Source organism: Neophocaena asiaeorientalis, unplaced genomic scaffold (genome assembly GCF_003031525.2).
Source record: "Neophocaena asiaeorientalis asiaeorientalis breed wild unplaced genomic scaffold, Neophocaena_asiaeorientalis_V1.1 scaffold124, whole genome shotgun sequence".
NCBI lineage: Eukaryota > Metazoa > Chordata > Mammalia > Artiodactyla > Phocoenidae > Neophocaena > Neophocaena asiaeorientalis.
Genome location: NW_020174135.1, coordinates 12836902 through 12846336, shown reverse-complemented (window position 1 = coordinate 12846336; position 9435 = coordinate 12836902). Strand labels below are relative to the sequence as shown.

The 9435-nt window shown below is 35.6% G+C and overlaps 1 long non-coding RNA gene across 1 annotated transcript; it reads left to right on the top strand.

The window, feature by feature from the left end:
* The first annotated feature begins 4264 nt into the window (after window positions 1–4264).
* Window positions 4265–8396, top strand: LOC112406189 (uncharacterized). The gene is made up of 4 exons (XR_003004502.1): window positions 4265–4372; window positions 4714–4896; window positions 5229–5303; window positions 7875–8396. It is a non-coding gene; the product is annotated as an uncharacterized LOC112406189 (long non-coding RNA).
* Window positions 8397–9435: the final 1039 nt, after the last annotated feature.

The following is a 9435-nucleotide window of genomic DNA, read 5'->3' as shown; positions in this document are numbered from 1 at the left end:
TATATATATATATATATATATATGGTTTTTTTTTAATTTTTGGATGGGATATTAGCAAATATCTGTATGATACACTAAGCTATTACAGTGGTACTTAAAATAATGTAAATTTGCAGTCATTGTTATAAAGTAATAAAAGTGGAGATTACTTACGTATTTAAATTATGAAAGAATAATGCAGACTTTTTATTGTTTCTTAACTGACTAGAAAGAGCCACCAGCATTACTCTGTGCCTTTTGGACTTCAGTTTGTGTGTCTGTAGGAATTGTGTGCATTCCATTCACACAGTGTTTATAATACTGCAATGAATTTGAATTGCAAATCCTACAGTAAGTAGATAATAATGAAACTTTCAATATTTCAGCACTCTCATGAATATTCTTTAAGTGCTATTTAAACCTCCCCATCACTTACATGCATATAATGGACTTACCTGAGGAAACCCAGCACAGAAGCATGGGGAGTGGTTAACCAAGGTGAATTTTACATACTGGTGTGTAGTAGATTTAAATTCTCAAAACTAAATTTAAGTAAGAAGACCTAACAATTGTGACATTTTTTCCCAAACCGAAATACAGAAGAAAATAATGGTTTGAATCTAATATTTAACACCTATTTACATAAAACATTTTATTAAGATGTTTTCTAATGATTTTAATTTCAGAGATTATCTTTTCATTCTGTGTGTTACAGAGAAGTACAGAAAAGTTCAGGACATTTGGGGGCTGCTTTTTTCCCTCTAAACTAAAAATGACATTGGCTAAATTATTACTGGTTAGTCATCACCTTGTCCCTTAAAGTCAGTGACTATTCTTGTGTTTGATATATATTACAGAGTCTTAAGTTAGTGTACCGTTCCACTGGAATTTGACAGTTGTCTTTAAAGTAACGCAACTTGAAGTAGAAAAGAGTGGTCCTGGACATAGAAGGGAGGTGGTTGGTTTAAGGGGTTAATGTGAGGCCTTTTTGAAAAATGCATATTTTGGTAAAGAGAATTCTCTTTTGAGCACAGCTGATACAAATGGGTGATTGTCATGTTTGTTGTATAAACTGGTTTAATACACTTGGAACATAGGTGGATTATATTCACTTCCCGGGAAAGCTAGCTTACCACATATTAAAGCTTATAAAATAAGTTGCCATAGGCAAAGCCATTTAAAAAGTTTATTCTGAAATTATTTCTTTTACCTACAGTGAAATAATTGTTAAGTAACTAGTCTTTACGGAAACTGTTGGATTCTAGGCATTCCTGAGAAATTGAAAGTGGCTACCTTTCATGTCAAAAATGTTGATCTATTATAAATAAAATGTTTTTGCATACTTGTTTTGGTTTTGGTTTTTACTATGTGTGTTTATTTTCATTTTGAAACACTATATCCTACATCCAAGCAAAATGAAATGAGAAAGTGTATGTTCATTAAAATATATTTTATTTTAAGAATATAAGCTATATAAATTACCTATTTTAGTTTACTTTTACTAAAAAAAGATGTTGTATAAAATTAATACATTTCCGAGGTGATTTAAAGAAAAAATGTTTAAATTCTTATTTGCTTTGAACTGTAGTAGAATTAGTATGTTTATTACCTGGTGAATAAATATAATATATTTTTAATGTGATAATTTTTATTAATTTGTGACTCCATTTATCTAAATGCTAATGGTTTTTTTGGAAAGGCACCAGCTAGCAAGATACACAGTATATCTCAAGTGAGTCCCCCTTATTATGCTGTTAAATATATTAATGTCAGTAAGACTTCCCATTTATTTTCACATTGATTTTTATGGTAAAATATGGATTCTTTAAACACAAGACAGTCACTAATCACTGAAACTGCGTGTGTTCTTCCAAAACAAGCTGTAAAACTCCCATCCTCACTCTTTTTAAACAGAAGTAAAAGTGATACAAATTAAAGTTAAGTTTGCAAAGTAATGAAAAGTTAATTTGAAATTATGCTCCAAAGCAAGCCAGAGACTAAAATTTTTCAGAAATCCAGAAGTGCCATAGTTAACAATTTTGCTGAATTATTCCAAGAGCGATGCTTGAGTAGTAGCACTGTCTACCTCTCTATGCATAGTATCCTTGACCTTCATTTGTTTCCATCAGTGCACCTTTTGAAAGATTACTTTGCTAAACATCAGATTGACTTACAACCTGAATGAAATTGTGAGTAATTTAAGTAATTTTAATGGGATATCAATTCAAGGTGCTATCAAACTTCCTTTTCTTACAGAAAAAAAAAAAAAAATTGGTTCAAATAGTCTCTGAACTAAAATTTAGGGAGGTGAAATCAGTGTGGGCTGAATTGTCTTTTCATGACCCTGATTTTTAACATAAACTATTTTAGACCATTATTTGACCTTTAAGGACATAACTTTGTCTAGACCTACCTTGTTGATCTTTGAACAGTGATAGCCAACTGCCGCTAACATTTTGTGCTGATTACCAATTTCGTAACTACTTTTTGTGTAAATAATGTATATTTAAAGAGCTTTATAATTGGCTACTCTAATTCCTAAAATTCTCCAGATTGTCCAGGTAACAATATTCCAACTTTATTTTGGTTGTTAACTCTCTTACAAGCAAACTGTGAAATAAATTTAGCCTTTCATATGAATAGACTTGTTTGAAAGTTGTAATGTAACGTTGCAGTGTTCTTGGTTTGTTACTATTTTATTTCTGTATGTTTAAAAATAATATGTTAAAGCTATATGCTACTAATCAAAAATAGTAAATGTATCTGCATATTGGTAAAATAATTGGATTTTAGACTATTTTTATACTACATAAGGATGCTCTGTATGCATTTCATCTGTGGAGTCTGTGTTCTAATCACAATCTGAGAGTGCCACATCTCATCATTCCTATTTTTCCTTCAGGACTAACTACAGGAAACTTTGTGTTGATTGCCTTCTTTATGTTTTACTTTGTTTGCGTATTTTAAAAAATCTTAAAATAAAAAGTTCCATTCACTGTAAGAGCATACCAATCATAAAGTACACAATAGTTAATATAAACTTACCACAGTATTTTAAAAGTTTATTATGTGTTTTTGATAGCATATAAATAATTCCTTCAGTTCAGTGTGGTGAGGAATGTAAATTATTTGCTTTTCTCCAAAGAGTCTTCAGTAATATCTGGAAAGTTCTGTTCAAAGCATGTCTATATTAGAGGACTGTTTGCGCGCGGGCTTTTTCTAGTTGCGGCGAGTGGGGGCTACTCTTCGTTGAGGTGCGCTGGCTTCTCATTGCAGTGGCTTCTCTTGTTGCACAGTACGGGCTCTAGGCGCGCAGGCTTCAGTAGTTGTGGCTTGCAGGCTCTAGAGCGCACGGACATCAGTAGTTGTGGCACACGGGCTTAGTTGCTCTGCGGCACGTGGGATCTTCCTGGACCACGGGTTCGAACCCGTATCCCCTGAATTGGCAGGTGGATTCTTAACCACTGCACCACCGGGGAAGTCCTGTTTTACTATTTTAATTCCTTTTATTTCGTTAAAGATGACTCCATTATATTTATTTCAATTAGATCATTTCATGAATAGATTTCTTGAGGGACTTTAATGTAGCAATATTTATGTTGTCTGTAAACTACCATTTTGTGTCATTATAGGTATTAAATTCTTTGTCAGTAATGTTATTTAGGGTTGTCATTTGTTGATAGCAGTCTGCTTTTTAAAATTTTAAACTACTATCTTGGTGGAAAAGCAACCCTCTCTTGAACTGTTGGCATTTGCAACCTTGGATATTTTTAGATACGGATTTTCAAAAAAGCTGGAAATATTATAAATATCTCTATATGAAATATGCATTGTTGGATAGTACTAATAATTTCTCATTGACTTTATGATTTCATAGATGCTTAATCTTTATTTCTGACAATTACTTGACAGTTCTTTAAATTTTTATCTTTCTCTGTTTGTAAGCTGTCCGTCATGTATCAAATAACAAACTTATAATGAATGCTTTAATAATGTAAATCATTTCCTAATTTATTTTTATATGGATTTTATAAATATAGTCACCTTTCTAACAAATTCTTTTGTCTTACCATCAAAGAGAATGAAAATAATAATATGCTTTCTATTCCTCAGAAGACTTTATGAAAATTACATAATAGTAAACCTGAAAGTGTTTTAGCACTTCTGAAGTTTTATGAAAGGTCAAAGTGAAATTTTAAATTTTAAATTACTGAATCACTAAAGTGTGGATAACCCCCTCCCTCATGCTTTTGTTTTCTAGTAAGTGCACAGGTTACCATGCCAGGCATGATTTATCTAATACTGCAGTAGAAGAGGCAGAAACTACTTTTGATGGTTACTTTGGCCTACTTTGACCTCTCCCAGAGTCTCCAACCTAGTGAAGACTAGTAAGGTAAATTTGCTCTTTAGGGACTTCCCTGGCAGTCCAGTGGTTAAGACTCTGTGCTTCCACTGTAGGGGGCGCGAGTTCAATCCCTGGTCAAGGAATTAAGCTCCCACGTGCTGTGCAGTGAAGCCAAAAAAAAATTTTTTTTTGCTCTGTATTTACTAAAACTTGTGATTAAATTAAAATTTTTTCAAAGACCCAAATAAATTAATTTGATAGATTCGTTTTCCATTACATAAATTGTTTAGGTTTTGAAAAAGTTTTACCCTCTGCATCCCCACTGTTGTCTGTTAGTATACATTTTATTCTTATAGTAACTAGCTTTGACATGTAGTTTGAAATTCCAGGCTCTTTGCAACTAAAGTTTTCATACTGAGGAAAGCAAAATAAGAACCGTCATTTCTTGAAAATAATTGGCTGTAAATAAATCTACTGTTATCTAAGAGAAGGAAATCCTTCCGTTAACCATGGACCAATAAAAAAAAAGAATTCAGGTTTCTTGCTGAAGCTACAAAAGTCTTCATAAGGAGGTAAATGCTACATATCAAATTTAGAGACCATTTTGCTTTCTTTGTCATACTACAGAAACACTTAATATTGTAATCATCCTCAAGAAATTATGAAGAGGTGAGAAGACTAGAGATGAACAAATGTCCTGATTTTAAAAATGAGAAGCCAGTAGATTTTAAAAATGTGGATTCCCATCTAGTTCTCAATTTATATAAAGCCTCTTCAAGTTGGCCCTTTCTGACCACCCAATTCAAAGTAACCGTTGTAATTCCCTAATCAGCCTGGTTTATCTTTTTCATGATTCTTACCAGCACTCATTTTCTTATTTTTTACTGTCCGTCTCTCTCACTAGACTCAGCTCCATAAGAGAAAATGTCGTCTATCCTTTTCAACCAGTGTCTCTCCAGTACTTGAAGAATGGTATATGGTAGGTACTCAACAAATATTGATTGAATGAATTAATGAATTGTTGAGCTTGATACCAATTCTATGCAAGTTTTCTAATTAGATGAAAAGAGTGATTATGAGGATAATCAGAAGTCCCCAAAACAGTATGAGTTTACTGAGACCACATTCTGAACTAACCTAATGTCCTTTTCATAGAGCCATTATATTTTGATCAGGAGAATTGTGTAGTCTTGTGCATTGGAGCTCAGCAAAGTATCTGACTGTTTCTCTTAATGTCCTTATTTATTTCCAAGGTAGAAAATATGGGTAAATAAAAGTGCAGATTAAGAGCTGTGCCAGGTGCATATGGCCTAAAAAGCTCTCGGAGCTTGTATTCATATCTCTGGCTCCCTGGGCAGTGCCTTTAACAACAAACCTTACCATGTTTCCTAAGCCATTTGTAAATGTAGGGAAACCACCCCTTTCTAAGGATTATAAAGTCATTCACCATTCAACCTGTGTATTATTTATGGAGTACCTATGTTGTGCTAGGCATGGGATGCAATGAACGAGACCAACAGAGAACAGAGCTTGCAGCCAGGCAAGGAAACAAACAGGTTGAGAGGGAAGGGCTGAGGAGGACTTACCTTAATTAGGGTGATTACTTTGGAAGGCCTCTTTAAGGTGACATTGTACCTGAAAACTAGGAAGAATGGGCTTTAACTATTTGGAAAGAGGAAGAGAAGAAAGAGCAGTATATGCATAAGCCTTGGTGTATTTAAGGAACTGGAAAAAGAAGGCCAGTGTGGCTGGAGCATTTTGAAATGAGATGGAGTATCAAAAGCTGAAATTGGAGAGGGGTATAGCCAGATCACAGAAGGCCTTGAACACTATGGTTAGAAGTTAGAAAGGGAAGCCTTTGCATAGTTGAAGTAGTAGAATGACTTGATCCAATTTACATTTCGATTAGATATGCTTTGTAAGAATGCTTTGGAAAAGGGTATGAGTCTAGGCTGCAGACAAGCTAATGCAGCAATCTAAGCAAGAGATGATGGCAGCTTGGACAGAAATGGAGGGAAAAAGGCAGATCTGAGATATATATATATACACTTTTTGTTTTTTTTTTTGGCTGTGTTGGTTCTTAGTTGCTGCGCGCGGGCTTTCTTTAGTTGCGGCGAGCGGGGGCTACTCTTCATTGCGGTGCACGGGCTTCTCATTGCGGTGGCTTCTCTTGTTGCAGAGCATGGGCTCTAGAGCACAGGCTCAGTAGTTGTGGCTTTAGGGCTTAGTTGGTCCACGGCATGTGGGATCTTCCCGGACCAGGGCTCGAGCCTATGTTCCCTGCATTGGCAGGCAGATTCTTAACCTCTGCGCCACCAGCGAAGTCCCTGAGATATATTTTGAAAGTATAATTGGCATGACAGGTTGGGTATGAAGAGTGAGGGAAAGAGAAAAACCAAGATGTCACTGAGATTTCTGTCTGAAATAATTTGAATAAATAATGAGTGATAACAATAGTAAGGAAGTAAGGTAAAGAACAAGTTTTGGAGCGAATCTACAATTTTGTTTTAGATGTGTCAAATTGGAGATGTCTGAGAGTTACCTGTCTAAATATCAAAAAGTTAGCTATACAGGTCTGGATCTCAACAGAGGTCAGGGTTGAAAATATAGATTATGGAGTCAACAATATTTGACTAAATCCATGGAAGTAAATGAGATGGCCCTGGGGAGAGAGTAACCGTGGAGAAGAGTATCCAAGTCTGGGACACTCCCATATTTGGAAATTCAGCAGAGCAAGAGGAACTACTAAGAGGTTCAAGAGGAGTGAGGTAGGAGGGAAACCAAGAAAGTGTGGCATCTTGGAAGCCAAGAGAAGAGTGTTCCAAGGAGGGTCAATTGCTACTCAGCAGTCAGGATGAGGATGGATCTGAAATCTGGTGGAAGATTAAAGTCACTGATGACTTCAATAGTAGTTTCAGTGGATTGGTGGAAATAGAAGCCTTATTGGAGTGGGCTAAAGAGAGACAATGACTAGAGATGACAGCTCTTTCAAGAAATGTTGCCATAAAGGGGAGCAGAAGTACTGGTAGCTAGAAAGGAACATGAGGTCACGTAGGTAAGTTTTTTAACATAAGAAGTTAGATCCTCTTCATATGCTGGTGAGAATAAGCCAGTAAATTGAGAGATAGTGATGATGCAACAGCAACAACAGGCAACAACTGCAAGAGTGAAATCCTTGAGAAGGCAAGAGGGGGTGAGATTCAGAGCACAAATGCAGCCTGGCCTCTTCTGTAATTGGAGAGAAAGCAGAGAATAGATACACTTGGAGGTAATTTGGTAGATTTAGTGGTGGGAAGGTTTGGGGGTTTCCATTCAATTTCTTCTCAGTGAAGTATGAAGCAAAGATGTTAGCTTGGCTGTCATGTGGAAAGTATTGGAGGTTTGAGGAGAAAGAAGGTAGAAATGGTTGTCTCCAAGAATGGCAGAGTGAATTGAGGGAATTGTAGGATTGCCAAGCAATTTTGAAAGCCCATTTTAGAATAGTAATTATGAATTTAAAGAAAGACAGTTAACACAATTGTGGGGTTATTTTTTTGTTTGTTTCTTCCAGACAAAATTAACTGTTCAGGAGCAGATGTGAAGATACACAAAATAAAGTATAACCATGTCTTGGTTTTTCTAGATGCATAAGAGGAGGAGAAAAGACAAGGACATTAAAGCTCTTGCAAAGAAATGATTACAGTGATGGACCATAGACTAAACTGGGAAAGGGGGAAAATGAGATACTGGAATGAGGGGGGAAATAAATAATCTGAGGGATGGGTCTCAGTAAAGTAAATATGTAAGTAAACTGGAAAGATACTTCCTTTGAGAGTAGAAATGGAAAGCAAATAATATACCTGTTCTACCTCCAGCCTTTAAAGTACAGAGGTTTGTGGGAACAAAATTGAAAAGCCTCCACTTTAAAGAATAGCAGGGAAGGTGATGTCTTAGGGGTAGTCAGCTTTCAGTTAGTATAAGATGAACAAGAGACTCTTCAAGAGAAGAGGTTGAGGAGGTAGATAAGAAAGTTGAAGTCACCATGAGTTCCCATGTGCCCAGTGGGTGGTGGGGAAGGGTTAGAGATTAAGTAACTTTAAGGAATGTTCAGAGTGGCTCAGGGGTAAGAGCTCAGGTCAGAAAAAGCTTGGGCTTCTGATGAGTGAGGTAAGTGGGTTTGTGAAATGCAGTAGACTGACAGTCTCTGAGAAAATGGGTCCATTGGGCACCTGTACTCTCTGAAAGTCAAAATGTTCCTGATAGTGGCAAAACTTCAAGTTACTCACCATGAAGTATGCTAGCTAGGGTTTTCGTAGATATTCTTTATAAAGCTGAGGATGTTCCTCTTCTATTCCTAGGTTACTGAGTTTTTATCATAAATAGGTGTTGGATCTTGTCAAGTGTTTTCTTCTGCGTTTATTGATATGATCATGTGGTTTTTCTTCTTTAGCCTGTGAATGTGATGGATTTACATAATTGATTTTCAAATGTTGAGTCAGCCTCTCATACCTAAGATGAATCCCACTTGGTTGTGGTGCATAATTCTTTTTATACATTGTTGGATTCCATTTGCTAATATTTTGTTGAGGATTTTTATGTCTGTGTGCATGAGAGATATTGGTCTGTAGTTTTCTTTTCTTGTAATGTCTTTGTTTAGTTTTGGTATTAGGGTAACATTGGCCTCATAGAATGAGTTAGGAAGTATTCTCTCTGTTTCTATCTTCTGAAAGAGGTGGCAGAGAATTGATACAATATCTTCTCTAAATGTTTGGTAAGAATTCACCAGTGAACCCATGTGGGACTAGTACTTTCTGTTTTGAAAGGTTATTAACTATTGATTCAGTTTCTTTAATGGACATAGGCCTATTCAGATTGTATCTTGGATGAGTTTTGGCAAATTGTGTCTTTCAAGGAACTGATCCATTTCATCTAGGCTATCAAATTTGTGGGCATAAAGTTGTTTACAGTATTCCTTTATTATCTTTTTAATGTCCATGGGATCTGTAGTGATGTCCCCTCTTTCATTTCTGATAATAGTAATTTGTGTCTTCTCTCTTTCTTTGTCTCTCTCTTTCCTGGTTTGAGGATTATTGGTTTCATTGATCTTTTCAAAGAATCAGCTTTTGGTTTTG